The 20743-nt window shown below is 37.2% G+C and overlaps 1 protein-coding gene across 10 annotated transcripts in view; it reads left to right on the top strand.

Annotated features, from left to right (window-relative positions):
* EYA1 (EYA transcriptional coactivator and phosphatase 1) overlaps nt 1-20743 on the top strand; it is a 158244-nt gene that overhangs the window by 23772 nt on the left and 113729 nt on the right. For 5 of the 10 annotated variants that reach the window (XM_048938931.1, XM_048938932.1, XM_048938933.1 and 2 more), the window contains exon 1: nt 18185-18207. The exons of the other annotated variants lie outside the window; for them this stretch is intronic. The gene's annotated coding sequence lies outside the window, so the exon portion shown is untranslated. Of the gene's footprint in view, nt 1-18184; nt 18208-20743 lie in introns of those variants that run through there. 10 annotated transcript variants of the gene reach the window in all.

Here is a 20743-nt window from a genome sequence, read left to right on the forward strand (position 1 = left end):
CTCTTTGGGGGCTGGACAGGAAAAGAGGAGCCTCTTATTGCAGCTTGAAGAGCACTCAGGTTTGGACCAGCAGAGAAGACATAGAGGTACGTAAGTGCCACCGCGTTGGGTTAGATGTGATAAATCAGCTTGCTGTTGTGCATCTGCTGGGGTCCAGCAGCAGAGTTCAATGAGAGTAGGAAAACAGATGAAATCCTACTTTTGATATCTCTTACTTTCTGGAAATGGGCATTTGGGGACTTGCTGTATGGCAGTTATATTCAAACCATTGTATCTAACTAACGCTGTCCCTCGTGAAGTCGCTTTTATCTGAACATGCTTATACCTTCAGCCTCCACAGCACTGAGTTCTACAAGTTAACTATACAGTTTCTTGTTGTTGTTTTAAGCTTGCTGCCTAATAAGTGCTTAAAAAGACATGGGGGTGTTAAGTGTTCCTGAGGTGATAAACAATGAAATGTCACTTTCTGTTCCTTTCCTGCGGAATCATTCCTGATTCTGCAGACTGCTCTTGTACTCACGGCGCCGAGCTGTCTCTTGCAAGTTGAACAGCCTGGGTTTCTCACAGGGCTGGTGATGATACAAGATGTGAGCATTCTGACTCTATGATGTTTTCTGTTTTACTCTCTCTTTCCTTCCCGATCAGTTCTAACACAATATATTTTACATACATATGTTCAACACTATATATTTTAACTCTTTTGACTGCCATTGGCCACTGAACTGTTATTTTCAGTAAATTATTGGCAACTTCAAGATTTCATTATTGGGAATTATGTTTAATATAGAACTTACCTTTGCTCATTCTCAGCTTGAATGTTTTACTTTGCATTTATCAACACAGAATTTCACCTCTGGTTGTAGTATGTAGTCACCATCCTGACAGTTCTTTGCAGGCAGCTTTACTTTATCTGGCCCAAGTAGTTTAGTAAGTTTATTATCTTGCTGTGTGCCATTTCTTTCCAGCGCATTTATGGATATGTTTAACAGAGCAGGTCATTTGGGAATCTGACTGGTAACATTGTGAAAACTTCTCACTTTTTCTGTTCCATCCTTTAAATAGTAAGTCATGACAAACCTTTTATTTTATCTTGTGACAAATTATTTAAGAGCTTTTGGCTTATGGGAAATTTTCAGAAATCTAAATATACTACATCAACCAAATCATCCTTATCCAAATAATCATTAACTCCTTACAGAAATGTTAGCAATCTTGAAGCTATTACTTCCCTTTATAAAGCAATACCTTCTCTTCCACATTACATCACGTTCCCATGTGCCAACCAATTCTCTTGTTTATTATAGCAGCTGATTTGATCATGCTTCCATTGTTTTAGACCTCTTGGGTGAACTCTTGAGTCTGGGTGTTTTGAGCCTCTTCATTTTGTCAGTCTGTCTCAAAGCTTCCTCTGCTAATACCTTGGTTTAGAGCTGTCAGGGTCTTCTCTTCTTACATAGTACCATGAAGATAATTCATTTAGCTTTTCTGCAGTGTGTCTTGATTGAGTTTTTTGTTTTGTTTTCCTTTCCATTTCTTTTTCTTTCATTTTTTTCCCCTAGCCATTTTATCCTGGGTTTGCATTTAAATTTACAAAGTTCAACTCCTTTTCTAGTTTCAAATATTTAGCCATAATGTATGTGACACACTGTATATGTCTCTGAATCTTCAGTATCTTCCCTAGGAAACCTTGAGTCTTCTTTGTGCCGGTCATCTAACCTTGTACAGGTGTCTAAAATAATACTAAAGGGCCTTGTTTCAACATCGAGGTTGTTCCCAGTCTTTTTATTTTATTAGTCTTTTATCCCATTATTCAGTCTCATTGTCTTGTTACCTTTGGAGATTACAGAGTGAATGTACTGTTACAGACCATTCACCTCTTAAGAGTGTTGTTCACTATTTTGTATATGTAAAATATATCTCCTTGCTGTTGACAGGTGACAGGACAAGGGGAAATGCCCTCAAGTTGTACCAGGGGAAGTTTATGTTGGATATGAGGAAACACTTCTTTACAGGAAGGGTTGTTAAGCACTGGAATAGGCTCCCCAGGGAGGTGATTGAGTTACCATCCCTGGATGTGTTCAAAAACCATTTGGATGTGGTGCTCAGGAACATGATTTAGCGGAGGTTTGTTAGAGTTAGGGTGGGTTGGACTTGATCTTGAGGATCTTTTCCAAGCTGAGCAATTCTATGATTCTATAAACCTTTGATTTAGCAACACTGTCATGCATTGCACATAAAAATACAAAACAAGAAAAAGGGGGAAATTAATTGCATCCCAACTTCCAGGAGGTGCAATTATGAATTACAAGCTGTTTTCCAAGAAGCTGTATATGAAGCATTCCTACCATGTCAGTTGACAGTGATGTGAACTTTGTCTGCTGACATAACTAAACTCATGTTTGCACCTTTGGAGCCTCATCATATTTCTTCGAAAATGAAAGAAATATTTGTGGTAATGAAATGCAATAGTTGGTTATTAACTTCTCCTGGTTTATACAATATGGGAGTTCAGGTGTTCCATAACCTCCTTTTGGAACTATTGGTCTAATTCTTTTTTGTTTAGTTATGCTTCAGAAAGTCACCACCCATACAGTCCTAGCCAGAATTTTAACCAGAGGTCTGCAAACCTCTTTGGTTGGTCCAATTTGAAAGATTTTGGTAGGTGTTTTGGTAGGTGGGTTGCAGCCTTACCTGTATCCCAGATTGTGGGGGTAGCAGATACTCATGTCCAGCCAGGTGCTCTGCCAAGGCATTCTCAGGGCTTGAGGGCTCATCTAAACTCAAAAAACTGGGTCACACACTTCTCTCCAAGCAAAAACAATGAAGTATTTTAATATCGCTGAAGAATTTTAAAATCCCATTTTTTGCATTTCATCCTCCTGCCTTTTAGTTGTTGTTGTTGAAAGTGAGCTCTCCAAAAACAGCATTTTTGAGACCATTCCCTTACAGCAAAAATCACCACTGAAATGAAGCTGCAAAACAAGCAAAGTATACATTTTGTTATTATATGAGGCAACCAGTTCTCTTTATGAATCTCCTGTAACTGTATGAGATTTTCCAGTTGCTTTTTTTTTTCTTTCTCAAAAGTCTTCTGCATGAGACAAGACCACCCTGTAATGATGTGTAAAGCTTTTGTATTATGTGCCAATGACTTAGAGCAGAACTTACTATCCCAAACTAACTTCTACAGTGGGAGTTTTTATAATCCTCACAGATGTGACGGTGGAGCACTGGTGATAGATCTGAGTAAAGCTTTCTATTGTTAGAGTTGTTTGAACAGTTAAGCTGAATAGACTGTCCCCCAAAGAGGTTGGTCCCTTCTGCAACTGAGAACTGAGGTTACAGAATTTTGTCTTTCACACAGTATGCAGCAAATCTTATTCATGAGTAGAATAGTAGAGCTCATAACAGAGAGTACTAGTGCTGGTACAGCAGTGATGAACTGAAGAGGTACATGAGGCAAGATTTGCAGGAAAAAAGCTACGTAATTTTGTAAGATCAAAGGGATGGAATAAGAGGAAGGAAAAATAAAATTGATTCGAGATATCAGAACATTCAGAACCTTTATTACTGATTGTTATTCAGTTTAAAAAATAGCTTTGAAACTCAAACTCTTTGTGAATTTGTGTTGAATTGGGATTAATAGTTTTGAAAAAAGCCAGAAACATGAGGCATTGGCATCAGTAGCAAGCTGGGAAGATGTCATTGCCCACACCCTTATTTGTTCCCTGATGGTTGTGCTGTGGGACATGTGGCCATGACTGACAGCTTGGGTCAGAGCAGGGAGAGGAACAAACACCTCATGCTTTCTAGGTGTCCTACCCCCCTGAGCGTGAGTATTCAGAAGGAAAGATTTGAGAGCAACCTGATTCCAGAAGAACAAGAGCAAAGATGTTTTCCTGGTGGAGAAGTTTAAATTCCAGATCTAGTCAATCAGAATTGGGATTAAACTCCATTTTGAATTGTTTGGACTGCAGGGTAGCCAGGGGAGTAAGAAACACCAGCTCTATTCCCTGTCCCTCCTTTTTTTCCATGATATCATGTTTTTGTTAAAAACTCTTTCACCAAAATCTTCTTCTCCCCTTGCAAGTGAAATTTCTGGAAAATTCTGATTTTGGGGCTGATTCAAAATGGCTGGATAGATTTTGGGAGAGCTCTAGCCTTTGTTTTCACATCTCCTGCACAGTTATTTGAGATGACCAAGAAAGATCAAAGGATCATGCAGAGTCATGCCTAAAGAATTATTTATGCTTCTGAGTTCTCAGGTCTTGTATCAAAATGAAAATACAATGAAAAAATGCTTGTTAGACATTTTCCCACCGTGTCTTTGAAATATATTTGTTACATACCTATCTTCTGCAGATTATCTTTGTGATTGTGACTATTTGCTTACTTCACACTCATTCCAACTTTACATTCACACTTTTTTAAGTTATCGTCACAGAGAGAATCTTGAGTCCTTTCCTTCAGTAGTGGTACAGTTTTGGCTTTCCTCCCATTCACAGTCAGCTTGTGCTAATAATAATCTGTGAATCTCAGCTGATTTTGACCAAAAGCCAATGCTCCTCTTGGGATTTTTTTTCCTGTACTCATCATATTCATGCACTGATGTTTTCTGCCATTCTAGTTTCTCATTGTCAATGGGTAAGTAGATAAACATTATTTCCTCCCAACCACGCTAGGGAACTTGGCTTTAGAGACAACTGCCAAAAATAGAAGTTGTGTCCTTCATGGTTTTGCTGAGCAGTTGTTGATAGTTCATGTCAAACTGAACTCCTAGATGCAATACTTTACACAGTTGTTAATGCTGTTACCTAGAGAAGATTATAAACTCTTGCCATACTCTCTGTTACAAAGGGGATTTGCTATTGCAGCACTCGTGTCTTAGTATTATTTCTTAATATAGGGTTACTTGGCAAATATTCCACATTTAAACACCTTTAACCCCAACTCCTTGTGAGGTGGGAGTTCTGAGGTTTCTTTTATTCTGTCTGTAAACCTTATGCCCCATTGAGGAACTGTGAGTTGCCCTTGCAAGTCAAACAGAATCATAGAATATCTTGGGTTGGAAAGAACCTTGAAGATCCTCTATGAAGGCTGCTCTGAAAGCAGTGCCTCCTGTTTTATGAAGCTGGCCCACAACATCAGAGGGCCAATGGTGCTGATTAACCTGGTGTATTTTGTAATATCACATTTGTTTTCTGCGAGTCATCTGTGTATATAACAGTAACATTTGAGTGAACTAAGTGCTAAAAAGTGTTGCACAGGACTTGTGTGGGTCTGCCAAGATAAACGTGTCTGTGATGGTGGTGCTGGGGGAGCTGCAGAGGCTCTAAGAGGCACATGGAGCAGTACCACCAGGATTATGAACAGGATGACCATGCAGAGTGCAGGCACTGGAACTCTGACCCAGGGATTATCTTCTTTCAGCACAGACTTTGTTTAATGTTCACAAAGGACTTTTAAAACTTTCTTATTTTTAACAGTCTTGAATGTGTCAGAACTGAAGGACTGGGTTAACCGGCTGTAAACTCTGATGTCTTTCAAGCAAAATCTTTGCGTTATCCTGGCATGCCCAAGCTTTCACTGGAGATGTCATAGTTGTCTGCTGATGTTTTTCAAAGATGTGAAACTTCAGTGAGAAAGAAACTAGCTTTCTCTGCTTTGAGATGTACTTGTCTAATTGAAGGTAATGTTAGGTGCAAGGAAGGTTTTGTAATTAAGACACTAACTTGAGATTTGGGTTATATTAATCCTTTCCAAGACTGCCCTGCTAACTTAGAGGACCACAGTGATGCCATATTGTCTGGCTCTGCCTGTTCTTTGTCTGAAAAATGGGGTACAAAATAAAAGGGGTAGTAATGTTTTCTCTCCTGTCAGATTAGTGTAACTCATTTGACTTGTAGTGAACTTTGTTATGTAAACATATTACACTAAGCACTTTCTTAACAGCTTTAAGTATTGAAATCATGCTTCCTCCTGAAAGCTGAGTGAGGGAGTGCCAAATGGGAGCACTGAACTGCTCTAAGCTTCTGCCTACAGTAATAAAAATGAAGAAACTCAAAACATTTTTCCTGTGAAAGTCTTTGCCCATAGCAGCTATATTGCAGTAGATGAATCCAATGCACAAAAAGACTCACCCATATGCTGTGCAGTGATAAGTATCTGAAGTCTAAATTTGGATACTGTATAATCTGTCCCTGTGGAGGAGAGTGGGAGTTATGTGAACACAGTGAAAGCTGTCAATTTGATTCAGACTTTTGTCCTATAGCAATTTTATACAGTAATTTATATAGTAGTTTTCCCTTAAAACATATTCATTTGTACAGTTTGTGAGTACAGTTTGTGTACTCTTTGTGAATACACATGCATTTTACAGTGTCAGTTTACATATTTAATTGACACTGTTCAGTCCTTACTCATTTCTTTGCTCTTATCTGGACAGAATAGGATATGGGAATATTCTGATAATATTGTAGGATATGTTTAGTAGTTTTTTAGACAGCTGAGTAGTTTGTTCAGTTAATGCAAAATGGTACTGAGAGGCGAATGAAAAGAATGCCAGGATAAATAAAGCAAAATTTAAGTTTGTTCTTTAGCTCTTTCTAAAATAGGACGCAGGCTGCTTTGTTTTGCTTTTAGTCATCTGCTGTGGCTACTATGCGCAAATAATACTGCATGAACAGAGGCCTACGTGATGCATTTTTAATAGTAGCAATGGTCTATTATCTTGTAAGTTGATTGCTTTTTTCAAAAATGTAAATTTTAGAACAAATATCTTAAAATAATAAATATAAAATTAGTTGCCAGATGTACTTGTTCTATTTATTGTACATTTTTCTTATACTTAGCGGTGGTTCCTCTATTAATCTATGTTTCAAACATTAAATGCCTTCCTCATGGCAGCTGTCTATTCACTTGTACTATAGCTACTGGCATGTTAAGTTCAAAGTGGAATGTCATGGAGAATGCAGATAATATATTTAGTTCCTGTCACCAGACAGCACAAGGCACCAGTGCGTCTCGTTCTCAGAGGGGGGTGCCAGCTACTTGGACTGCGATGTTCCCCTTCAATTAATATAATTTGTTTGGTTTTTTTTCAAGGAAGCATTAGTCGGGACTATCAGCATGATTTTTCTTACTGTCTTGGTAGTTAAGCGTACCTGAAAGAAATGTTTTAAACAAAATATTTTTTAAAGCAATGTCAGAGAGGACATTTAGAAGAATATACGTTTGGTTTTCTAATGCTCTGATATGTGCAGTTTTTATGCATGCCAAAAAAATAAGTTGTAGCTGGAGTGGATAGAGAAGGACTCTGGGTTTGAATGATCAGAAGCAAGCCCTCTGAAAACAAATTATAGGAGCTTATAGAAGAGAAAACTTTCCCAAGAGCATAGTGCAAGGCTTAATCCATATTTCTAGAAAATTGCAGCTGTCAGGGTTTCTTTTATTACCCTGGCAAAATGCTGTGTCAGGTGTTATGAAGAAGTTTGGCCATGCATTTAGAAAATTAATAGCTTCCTTACATCAGATGTGTTATATAGAAACGTCTGGTTGTGTAGCCAGTTGTCATAGTTTGATGTTCCCATTGAAAGTTATTTCTTTTACTGTATGATTTATGACCAGTAATTAAGCTAAGAAGAAAGAGTTGTTTTGTTGGGGCAGTGATCTTCATGCACATAAAAAATGTTTACAGGATGGGACCAACATTTGCTATGTCAGTCTTGTTATATATAGTGGAAGTACTCCCGATAGTGGTTTCCATTCAGTCACAGTAAATTCTATTGCAGAACAATAAAGAATTCCCCATTTACCACAAAAGAAAAACAAACGGTATTGACATTCGCAGTGGAATTGCCAGGTAATGGCATGAACCGATGGTTGAACACCAGGTGAGAAGGTATGGCTAACCCAGGGAGGTCAGGTGCAAGCAGAGCACCTCCTCATCTTTATTTAAGGATTAGCAGGGAAGAGAGGAGTAGAGATTGCGCTTCTCTTGAGTCGTTGCTGGTTGTTGGAAATTTTCCTTCTTTGTTACCTACTATTCCTCCATAGTGCCTGTATCCCATTAGAAGGCCTTCTTTAGCCATGCAACATTCGTTCGAATCACCAGTTAACCGAGTTTGATTTTTCAAAAGAGCAGAATGACAGCCTGTGGAAATACCTTACACTGTTGCCTTCAGTTGCAATAACTTTCACCTTTTCTCAGCCTTTCTAGTGTTTTCAACTAGCCGTAGATGACTACTGGCATGAACAACTTGAACATCAGATTTTATGGAGTTAGTGTCTTCATTTTGTGATACATTTAGCATACCAAAAACTGATGCTGTTCTTGCATTTAAGAAGTAGGGAAGAGAATGCAGACGTTCTCTGAAAGTGACTGAAGCAGTCTCTCACATTAGGGGAAAAAAAAATTTAAAAAAAAAAAAAAAAAAGTGCATTATTATTGTTACCTTTCAAAGCAAAGGCAAGCATGCTTATTGCATGGATGTTTCCTTCCAGTCAGATGCTGTTTTTTTTCAGGTAATATTGGCTGGAAGGGATCTCTGAAGTAAATCCACTCTGCCAAGAGTGAGTCCAGCTATGCCAGGTTGATCATGGCTGCATCTGGTAAGCTTAGAACATCTGTAAGGATGGAGTTCCTACAACCTGTATGGGAAACCTATACTAGTGTTTAGCTACTCATACGGAAATCATTTTTTTTCTTATGGAAAAAAAAAATTATTTATTTTCTTAATGGAAATTTCCCACAAAGAACCTGATGTTTGTTGCCTCTTGTCCCATTGTTGCACACCTCTAACAAAAGTCAAAATTCATCTCCTTATTTTCCCTCTACCTAGTTGTAAACAGTAATACAATTTTCTATTAACCTTCTCCAGAGTGATCAAATCCAACTCCCTCAGCCTCTTCTCATATGGTATATTCCTTCTAATCTTCTCAGTAGCCTTCTGTTGGCCTCACTCCAGTATGACCATGCCTTTATTATAATGGAAATTCCAAAACTAAATGCAAAGCTCAAATAGATGGGAAAATGCAAAGACCAAATAGAGAGGAAAAAAACGAAGGAGGTCGTACCCTCTGGTCTGCTGTCTGCACTTCTACCAATGCCGTCTCATATCCTTTTGTCCCTGTTTGCTACTGCTAGCTCGTGTCAAATTCTATACCATCTTTTTCTGTACTTTTATTCAGTCTGCTCCTGACCTGGGACTTGGCTTTATTGTTTGTTGAACTTTATGAGGTTCTCTAGGCCTATTTCTCCAGGCTATCAGTAGGATTGTTATTAAACTGTGTATGGCTAAGAGGGAATTGCACGTTGTATATGGCAATACCTATGTTTCTGTCACTGTGTTAATTTCCTTATACACCAATGGCATGTTAGACCCCAACATCAATTAATATTTGTAATAAATCAATAATTCACTGACATTACAAGGCCACTGAAATTAAAACCAGTAGAGTAAATAGATCTTAAACTTGCTCTCCCAGTGTGTCTGAAGTGATACATGTATGATTTATCCTCATTAAATATGAAGCTGAATCCAAATGCATGTTTGTTTGTTTGTTTTACAGAGCCAACACAGGGTGGAAAGCTTGAAGTTTTGCAAATAAATGGGACCTTACATAATTTTTAATTTAGTGATTGAGGCAGGAGGCATTTTCAAACCTTAGAATATAATTGATTTGTTTCTCTCAGTTTTTCAGAGAAATCGGCTTGTTTGTTTAGTGTAAACTGATGAGGAAAACGTATCACTGAATAGTCCTGATGACAAGAAGGGAGAAAACAGTGGACTTTGTGTTTTAATTATTGCTGTTGAATTATTAAATCAAAATGAAAATTATGGAAAATGTCCATATTCATTGTTTAATGTGCCGGTGTAGTAGCTAGCTTTTCCAAGGCTGCATTTGAACTGGAAGAATGCTCCTTATGGCAGCTTCATCTCTGCCATGCTGCTGGATTTGAAACAAACTCTTGTGTCAAGATGAGGGAACCATTTTTTTCGTAGCTATTTCTATCCATAAACTTCAAAGGAAATTGCTTTATATAAGTAGGCATTTGCCTAGAAGTTGGCAAAATTTAAAGCTGTCTGAAGGCCCATTTAGGTGAAAAAATGATTCAAACAATAAAACATGAATGCAGATTGTGGATATAAACTGTGGCTTGAAAGAGGAAATTGTGTTTTTATTTCTTTACAGAAGAATGCAGAGTAATTATTACATCTTAGATGATCATTGTTTCTGCACAGTGTTTATTTCATAAGCAGAGCCTTTGACTTCTGAGATCCTGATAGAATTTTATCAATTCCTGGGGGAAGCTCCTGCTTTCCAAAGAGCGGTAATTTCTACGTCATTTTATCTAATTGATACTGTTTATGCCCATACAGTGTACAAAACAGTAGACCATTTTAGTGGCAACTTTTAAAAGCTGAAGATAGGTTACAAAATTTGATAACCACAAAAACTATTTAATGCAGCTAAACTCCAGGGCCTGAACATTTTCCATTATGCAGTGCAGAAAACAAATTCAAGATCTACAATGTTAAAAAAATAAAAATAAAAATGCTTTTCCATTCTTCCTAGGGTGCTTACAGTTCTGAGATTTTTATGTTGGAGATTTTTTTAAAATAACTATGCCAGATTGTTTTTAATAACTATAATAACTATAAGAGAATAACTATTCTCTTCAGAGAAAGACAGTAATCACCAAATGAATAAATTTGCTGCTAAGTTGACAGTGTAATAACTCTTTGGTAGTGGTGAGGAATCTTTTTACGTGAGGTAAGGTATAATCACGAATACAGTGCTGGATTCATGATTGAGATGTGAAGAAGCTAAACTGTTGAAGAGATTGAGTTATATAAATATGGGTGTTAAAATGTTAGCAGTTCCTTTGCCTCTTGCACCTTGGCCATTTTTATGTTACTGAATGCTGGAGGCAACACGCTTAATTTACAAATTGCTAGGGAGACTTTAAGAACAATTACCAAAAACTAGTCTAAATTCTGTAATCCCTTCCTACTTGCATGAGTAAACTACTGCCCTGGTGACCTCAAGTCTGGAGACAATATTAACACAGAATTCTCCTCTATACTACTAAATTATGAAATCTTAGTCTTATAACATAGCTTGCATTACCTTGAGTTTAAACCAGAGCCATCACAGATGCTTCCCTTCAGGTCCTATGTTTGTTGAACCTAGGACACAGGGTGTTAAACATCAAAATAACTTTTCCTTATTTTCTAAAACATGCATGAAATAATAAAATAGTTCAAAAAGGACCTGAAGTTTCTTCTCTGCATAATCCTTTAGCAGTAGGAGGTAGGCTTTCTCAGTGGTTTCTGAAATAGTCAAGGTTGTTGAAACTGTTGAGCAACTCTAAGACCTTAATAAAGGGCACTTTTTTAGAGACTGCTTACGATATAAAGGAGTGTTACTGAGTTTTTTTATTAAATAATTTTAAGTTAATAGTATTTTTGCATCCCTTATAGCTGTGAGTTTTATTAATGAGATTTGTACAAGTATTCAAAAACGTACAAGAAAAGCATAGTTGAATGGTAGAGCAGTTGTTTTCAGCCATGAGGCTACCACTGATTTTAGGCTTTTCATACCAGTGACTTGTCTTTTTCTGTACAACACACCCAATTAGTGGGCATGGTGGGGATGGGTTGATGGTTGGACTTGGTGATCTTGGTGGTCTTTTCCAACCTTACTGATTTTATGGTTCTATGTATTGTGTAAATACACATATAAATAAGTTATATATGTATTAAATGAACCAAGAAGATGTAGAAATCTTTATAATAGTACTGAAAGTATAACTCATCTGTTGTGAATGGATCTCGTTTACATTCTTGAAAACTGATCTATTAAAGGAAATTTTGTTCTAAATGCTAATTAAAATTTATAAATGTTTATATGGAATCATTTGCTTTCATTCCTTCTGTATTTATCTTCTAGTCTTTGTGGGAACAAAGTATTACAATAACTGAAAATCTCAAAAGTCTTGATTTAGCAATTGCGTCTCCCTGAAGGTTACTAGTAAGAGGGAAATTTATACTTTTCAAGGTATCTGACTGACACTTCTGAAACAGAGCCAAGGTAATGATTAAGCAAGTCGTTCATCATGCTGTTTGCTTTTCCATTGTTGGTTGATTTGTGGTTGTGAGCTTTAATTTTTACAGGAAAGATCTGCCTATAAACCAAGTGGAACATTTCAGTCATACTATAGTTAGCCTTACCACAAATAGTGCTTTTGCAGTCTTTCTGTTTCTACATTTATGAATTATTATTAGTTTGTTGTAACACTAGCAACGTATAAATACTTCACTGTAGTGTCTAGCGTTGCAGATGATGTATTCCTAGGTGAATGACAAAATATGTAATTACTTGTAGTGATTGCTAACACAAATATCATGGGAGAAATTGTGATTACATTTGAATCAGCAAGAGGATTTCCAGTGATTTCAGAGGGACCGTGCTCACAATTTTTTGCAATTATTATCTTTGTCTTACTTGAAATGATTTAATGACCCAAATGCCTTCTTTATCTTTTTAACTGCCAGAATCCCACTAGCCTGCCAGTTTCTGTCAGTTGATAGACTTTTGAATGGTAAATTTTATGAAGTTCAGTTTTCAGTAGCTGTCTCCTGTGTGGATTTTCTGGTATCTAAAAATCTGATTGAGGTTATGAAGTAGCCTCTCCTTTTATGGAGAAGAGCTAATCAGGACCTCCTACCAGCTGGGCATCTCTTTCCCCTAGTGCTGTAGAAGCAGCCCTCTGTCTATCAAGCAAAGAATGAGAGACACATGGCCTACAGTGAAACGCTTATTCTTCTTACGTGAAATTGTATTTTTGTTTACCATTGAATTAAAAAAAAAAAAAAGCAAGCAATGTTCTCAAATGTAAATGTAAATGTAAAATACAAATAATGGGAAAATACAAATAACTGTGTAAATCCTTCAACTTCGTCCTGTACTAAAATACACTTTCTAGTAAAAGAAGTCTTTTAGCATTCTGTTGGCTCATTTTAAAAAACAGACCACACGCTAGAATAGGATTTCAGATCTTTTAGAGAGTTTGGTTATAAAACATCTCAGGGAAATATACGTGTTTATTTAAGATGCTGAAAGAAGTGAGATGAGGAGTATGAAGAAGCCTAACAGGGAGATGTAGCCTCCTCTATTTGACGTTTTTGTCCTGATGTTTTAGTAGGAATACACGTAATTCTCTTAACAGGTACCATATTATCCCTCAGAAGTGAATTATTTATGTAATAGCTGTTCTTAGTAGTAGATGACACTTCTTGGTGTTTAATGGCTGTAAAGAGACTAAGAGCAAGAGGACTTACAATAATAATAAAAAAATCAAATCAAGAAAACCCCAAAATTACAGCAACCAATGGTTTCTAGCTGATGCAAAAATGATGAGGGGTAAATTTGAATATGTCTTTTAATATTTATTTCCCTTTTTCTTATCTTAAACAGTGCTAGTAGGCCAACAGACTTTTAAAAGTCATCTGCAACTACCGGTAGCTCTCTAATAATTAGAAGTAATCATACCTCATCTAGAGATTTGTGGGTCATATTCTCACTTACCGTATTTCATGTTTCATCACATACATCCCTGGAAAGGATTATAAAACATTATTGATTTTATTTGATACGGTTTTATGTTCCTTTAAATACAGTTAATGTGTATGTAAATGACAATGCAAAGTGCAGGCAGGGTATTTGGAGGAATGTACCAAAACAATAGTTATAACCATCCTTTTTCAAATGAGCTAGAGGGGACAGGCTGACTGTCTTGAGGACCAGAAAAAGTTGGACTAGTCAAGACATGGAAATGTGGAGGGATCAGCAACCTAATTAAGGAACAAGAATTCTTCCAGTGTTGACGCCTAAAGTTCAAATGTTCTTTTTATAAGGGAAGCTTGCCCGCTTGGCTTTACACAAATATTGAAACAGCGCTGAACGGGGCAAGTTTTTTCAGCATCTGGTCTGCAGCACCACGAGACAGTAGCTAAATCTTTGCTATGCAAGGCCTCCATGTCAATCTTGAGCTTAAACATAGTAGCCAGCGTAAAAGGATGCTTATTAGGAGAGACAAATAATTCATGTCTTGAGATAAGCTCCTATCGTTGACTGCATTCCTTTTGCAAGTTACTGTAAAATGACTACTGTGTTTTCTTCCTAGCTATATTCCTTTCAGGAAGAGACTCTGCATGCCTGCTAAAGTCATTTGTAGCCTTTTCCTCCATATAAATGAATGTCAAGGTTGAATAAGATAACTAATGAGTTGGACTACCTCATACTTGAACACCAGAAGAAAGGTAGCTCCAAGTTTCCTTCTTTAATCCTTGGTGGGTTGCTCCAATTCTCATAGCTTTTTCTCCTGACAGACTTATTTCTGTGTGTTTCTGGAACAAAATACCTTATCTAGGGCTTATCCAAATCCCATCTACTTCATTACCACATTTACCTTGGGACAAAAGCCTATGTAAAATATGAAAACAATTGTTTCCAACTCTTCTAAGTCTTTACATTTTTATAACTAGATATGTTAGTGTCAGAAGTGTAACTAATAAAATAAGAGCTTTCAGAATCACACCAGTAAGTTTGCTGTACCCTATAGCACATGTTTTGAAAAGGAAATGACTGAATAAATTAAAACATTGGAAGACAATCTCAGTTACATAATAGTTATGTGTATTAAATCATTCAAAAGAAGTTGCAGCTGAACTAACACTCTGCAAAAATGAACTCTCTGTGGTAGACTCTTCCTTCACTGAACTGATTTAAAGTGTAACAGAGAGGAGTGAATGGTTTGACAAAATGGAACATTGCTGGCATGGAAGAGATACTTTTGGTTATTCCTTCCAGAGGAGATGATGATTCAGTTACATGCAAGGGAGAAGCAATTAACTGTATCTTTTAGTTTAAATCTGATGCTTATTTACGATGATGTTTAACCCAGAACTAATTCTGTCCCTCTTATCTAAATGCTTGTCTATAAAAGGAAGGAAGTATGAGCTATTCTTAGTGAAGACACTGCGGATGCTACTAGAAATTGTAGTCTGCATGAAGACTGGGTCTAAATGTTTTCCCCATGAACAGTCGTATAAGCGCCTCATTGACCAGTTTTCTCTCAAAATGTTCGATTTTATTTTCAATTCAAGTACATGACATAACTACAGGCCAGCTAAAATTAAGTCAATAGCCTAATATACAATCTTCTACAGGAGGCCCCTTACAGACTAACCAGCATTTTGAATTCAGATCTTACTGTGCTACCTTAATTAGCAGCCAGTGGGTTGGAACACATAATTTCATTTTATGATGCGCTGAAAATAGTACATATTCAGTATATATTCATACCAGACTGCTGCAGCACACAGTCTTAAAAGGGTATTTTATAGGTTGCCTGTATTAAAGATTTTAAAGAACAGATTATCTGCTATAGGTATATCTAGAAATATTTGTGATCTCTCATCGGGGTGCTTTTTTGACTTCTTAAATATCTGAATTTGAAAAATACTTTGCTGTATATCTGACCAAAGTACTGTGGATATTGCACTGAGAAGCAACTGTTTTTCTTCTTCTGAAAGATTACTTGCCAGAGCTACCTTCTAGTGATATTCCTGTTGTGGTTGCTGCAAGAGCAGTTTTTACTCTGATAGAGAAAGAAACAGATGTAGCATGTGAATATATGGGACTGGTTCTAAAAACATTAAAGTTTCATTCTTGCACCTCAGATTGATCAGTTCAAGATAATTGTCCATTTGTGCAGAAAGAGTGAACTCATCAAGATGCATGCAATCGGTCATGTAAATTGGTGATATATAAAACTTCTGCTACAAAACAGAGCAAAATCAAATTAACAGTGCCCTATATTTACTTTTTTCAGAAGGAAAGTACATAAAAATTAATATTAATTGATAGGGCTACATTACATTTTCTGGCATGCTTTCTAAGCATGATTTAAGATTTAAATAAAAGCCAGGGTCTTGCGCTGAGATCTCAGGGGAAGAACTTGACAGGTTCACTTCACTCCACAGGGATTCAGATTTTAGAACAGAGGTAACCAAACTTCTTCATTATAGAAGCCCCATCCTAAAATCCTTGCCAATAAAAAGTTGTGTTCATTGCATATTTCAGAAAGTCAAGGAAGGAGCATGATTTCCAAATGAATGGTGTAAGACTCCCAGCTGCTTAGTGGCGCTAACTAAAAGACATCAGCTTCTGCAGGCTAAAGCTTGGTGGCAAAGCGTATCACCTGGCAGCCCAATTAAAAACCTTGCTGCTGGGCTTTCTATTTAGCTTCACTGTAGGGAAATCCTTTTGAACTATTCTGAACATCCACTTATGCCTTCCACCACATTTTTGGCCAGCAATATCTGATTGCTTTAAGAATCTGAATCAGTTTAAGCATTAACCTCGGGAGTAAATGCTCTCATTATAATCAGTGCAGCTACCAACATGCTCAATGTATGGTTCTTGATTTAGGGCCCTCCATTAATAGATGAATAGAAGAGACTCTAGTGGTTCCATATGTCCACTATTCCTTCATTTATTGAAAGGTGCTGAACCAGCCGCAGTTCAGACCAAGCTGCTTTACAGCATATTATTATAATTTGTTGGAGATAGGAATGTACAGAGTGCAGTGTGGTATGACGCAAAGCCTTGTTCATTTAGAAAAGCATGCTCCATGTAATGCTGGAGTGAAAACGTCTATTTTATTTGAAACTCCTGGTATCCTCTTTTCAAGGATCACAGCTTATTTCTTTTACTAATTTTCTGAGAGCTTAATCTATTAAAACCATTGCTTGAAGGTTAGAGTTGTTATTTTTGGAGCTGTGGAAGAGCATTTTCCAGAGGATTTTGTCAGGAGTGGGACTTTATAGAAATCCAAGGAAGATAAAGTCTATTCTGATATGGTAGTCTAAATGGTAATATTAAAACTGATGGACGGCAACTCCTAATCTTGTTAAAAATAGTTGTTTTACCATTCATCTAAAAAGTATCTTTCTTAAATACATGTATTTGAGGCCTGTTTGAAACTAATTTTCACTAAAACATGAACAAGAATAAAATTAGACTTTTAAAACTTTTAATGGACTTTTTCTTTCCTAATAACATTTTTTACTACATTACATATCACCATAATATTCTAAATATGCTGGCTGTGAACTGTAACATTAATACAGACATAAATGAGAGAGAACTTACTTCAGTGGATCGTTTCAACTACCGCCACTCTGAAGCAGGACTGAACTTAGAGTCATAGAGCCCTTAGAATGGAAGGGACCTGTAAAGGCTGTCAAGTCCAACTCCCCTGCAATGAACAAGGACACCACAGCCAGATCAGGTTGCCCAGGGCCTGATCCAGCCTTGCCTTGAGAGTTTCTAGGGATGGGATGTAAACTACATCACTGGGCAACCTGGTCCAGTACCTCACCACTCTCACTGTTTCTCCCTGTATCCAACCTAAAACTCTTTGAGCTTGAAGCCATTTCCCCTTGTTCTATCAAACATTACCTTTTATCAGTGGATGCTTACCTAATATGCACTTTGAAACCTATAATACTGGAGTTTATGCCATTCCCAGTTCCCACAATAGTTTACTGCCTTCTTTGTGATAGACTTTTAGGAACTGGCAGGGATTTTCCTACCTCTTCCCAGTTTTTTCCTCTCTATGTTTTCCAGACTCAATCATTGCTGATAACCTGAACTTGATTGTCTTTCTCACTCTTTTTGTGGTTCTTCTCTTGTCTCACATTTTCATTGGCTTGTGTTACTTAACACAGGCTGGGGCTGTATTGAAGTGGAGGTGAGCAGAAGGATATCACTTGGATGCTGCTCTTTTTCACACATTATTTATACTAAATTTGTGATCTGCTTCAAACTTGTTTCTCCAAAAATGCTGCCCATACAGTATTTTCTTTATTGTCTCTGCCCAGCCATCTCTTTAGACATTTCAGTTGTTTTACATATTATACCACAGCAGAGATGCTAAGTCAATGCTTGAAGCAGTGATTAAGCACCTGGTGGAAAGGCAGAACCCACCCAGGGGAGTTCAGGTGCATGCAATTTACCTGAGTGACTGAAAGGGGTGGAGCCAGGACTCATTGCTTCCCAGACCTCATTTAAGGGTTGGCAGTGGAGGTAAGGGAGTTTTGCTGGAGATGTCTGTGGACCTGAGACTTTTCAAGGGTAAGCAGATTTTTGACTTTGTTTTTGTGTCCCTGGCTGCCTTATACTTACTTGCTGCAGCTTAGGATTTTGCAACCCTGCCATTTTTGCTTTCCATCCTGTTATAGCATTACATATACATAGATAACTCTAGTTTATTATAATTAAAAGGAGCTAAAAAACAGTCTGTTTTCTGACCTGGTAGTGAAGGAAATCCAAATTGCTTCTCAGTGTGTGTCTTTAATTCCATCTTTTTCTTTCATTTCACTTAACTTTGTTTTTTTAACCTTGCTGATCTTGAACTGAATGTTGTCATTTTTGAAGTAAGCACTGAATTTACAGATATACCCCAACAGAGTTAAATTACTTAAATACCTACATATTTTTGGTTGTTGGTCCTGTAATTATAATGTTATCAATTTTTTTTTTTTTTACTTGAGTTCTCAGAGAAACACTTGTATTCGTCAATAAATTCTGTAAATTAATTACTATTCTTGTGCCAGATGTGAACTATTGGTTTTGATGATTTTCCAAAGCATTGCTTTTTTTATACTGTTTTCCTCTGGATGTACAATTTCAGGTAACTGATGTGGCTGAATTTGAGGAACGTGCTTGCTGTGCTTGCATTTAAATATGTGTTTACATCTTGTAGGTACCAAGTCTTTATTTTGAGGCCTTCAGGGAAGCAACTTAGCCTGCTTTGTTCCCTGGAGAGTGCCTAATGCGTGATGGTAACAGTAAACAATAGTAAGGACAGCTATATTTGGTTATTCTATCGTACTGCTGTCCACAGAGGAAAACTAGGTTCTTTCAAATTTTCACGTGCCTGCAGTTTTCTTTAGCAAATACTTCTGTAGTCCGATGACCTTTCCTTCATTAGTATGAATTTCCCTTCAAGGCAGGCATTTTTCAATCAACAGTAATTTGAATATAATTTATCAAGAGAAAAGGAAAGCAAAATAATTGTATTTAAAGATTTCCCTTTGTTTTATGTGTCATTAGCAGTTCTGACTAATTAGATTTTCACAATCTCATCAGGCGCTTTTAGAAAATCTCTATGAACTCATCTAGAGGATGCATTTATTCCTAAGTGTCCTGTATTGCATTACAGGACAGTAACGAGTCACTGACTGCTACAGATGTTTATGTGAAATGCAATTAACACTCTGCCAATTTAGTTTTTATAGGGACACAATCAATTTTTATTCATTTTAAAGCTAGAATGCTTTCTTTTATTGTGCTCTGCCTCTCTGCTGATTATAGAGCTTAAACAAATTATTCTTCTGTTTGTAGTAAATTGCAGTGTTTATGCAGACAGCGCTGTGGCATATTACACAGATTACATGTAGGATAAAAATGAAATATTTGGATTTGTAAAATATCTAAGAACTAAAGTCTCAGTAAAAACATGTCGTGAAATTTGGCAATCTATAAGGTAACACTTCGAAAAGTGAGTGATGGGGTTTATAGAGGTTTGTTTAATCATGAGCATGATTTTGTGATGTGCTTAGTGTCCATGGCTGCTGTAGTTTTGCTAGAGGCACAGAAAATTCAGCCAGTTTGGTGTTGTCTTTAACAATAGTATTTTCTTGGGTACTTGACTTAGGTAACTACAGTGAAAAATGCTGTATGATTATATGCTAATCTTTACTATGTGAAGAGATCCTAAGTGATTCAGCAAACAGTGTTGTAGGCAAGGGCTATCAAAAACTTGAAAGGAATGGAGTTTTCTGGATGGTTGTTGAGTAATATTTTTAGGATGCTTGAGGTGATGTCAGTTCAAGTAAACAGTAGGAAAAAACAAGCAAAACAAGACTGGGTGGCATGAATGTAAATTCCTATGAACAGCAGTGCTTAGAATAAACTACTTTCTCTGTTTAGCAATATTACTGATAACAACACGGGGAAAAAATGAGGCTGGGGGGGATCTAATTAATCTCTATAAATATCCAAAGGGAAGTGAGAGGCAAACAAATGAGGCCAGGCTCTTCTATGGTGCATAGCAATAGGACAAGATGTAATAGCCTAAAACCTGAATATACGAAGTTCAGTATTAACATGTGGTATAACTTCATGGTGAGGAGCACTGGAACAGGTTGTCCATACAGGTTGAATCCCTTCCTGTGGAGATGTTCAAGACCCATCTGGACACCTACTTATGCTATGTATTGCCTGTAACATTTTCTAACGCTTTCTACCTGCTATGTGTTTTTCTTTCCTTAGCTGTTGTGCTAAGCATTTATGAGCTTTAGTAGCATTGGCTTATCAAATAATTGCTCCCTGTCTGTCCTTAGTGTGTATCACTGTCACCAGACTGGCCAGAACTCATGAATGGGAGTCGCAACAGCCATCTGCTGCTGGGGATGGCTGTGGCTGACCACCAGACTGTTCTCCTGGGTATTCCCTATTCTTTGTTCTCCAGGATCTCAGCTCTGTGGTTCTGATGTTTCTTCCTGAGTGGGTCCTCCTGGTTGCATTTATTTCTTGTGCTCAGCTCATGTTCATTCCTAGGGCCTTCCCACCTCTCTTTCTGGATACAATGCAGAGAATGATTAAG

The sequence above is a fragment of the Lagopus muta genome, chromosome 3 (assembly GCF_023343835.1).
Source record: "Lagopus muta isolate bLagMut1 chromosome 3, bLagMut1 primary, whole genome shotgun sequence".
Classification (NCBI taxonomy): Eukaryota; Metazoa; Chordata; class Aves; order Galliformes; family Phasianidae; genus Lagopus; species Lagopus muta.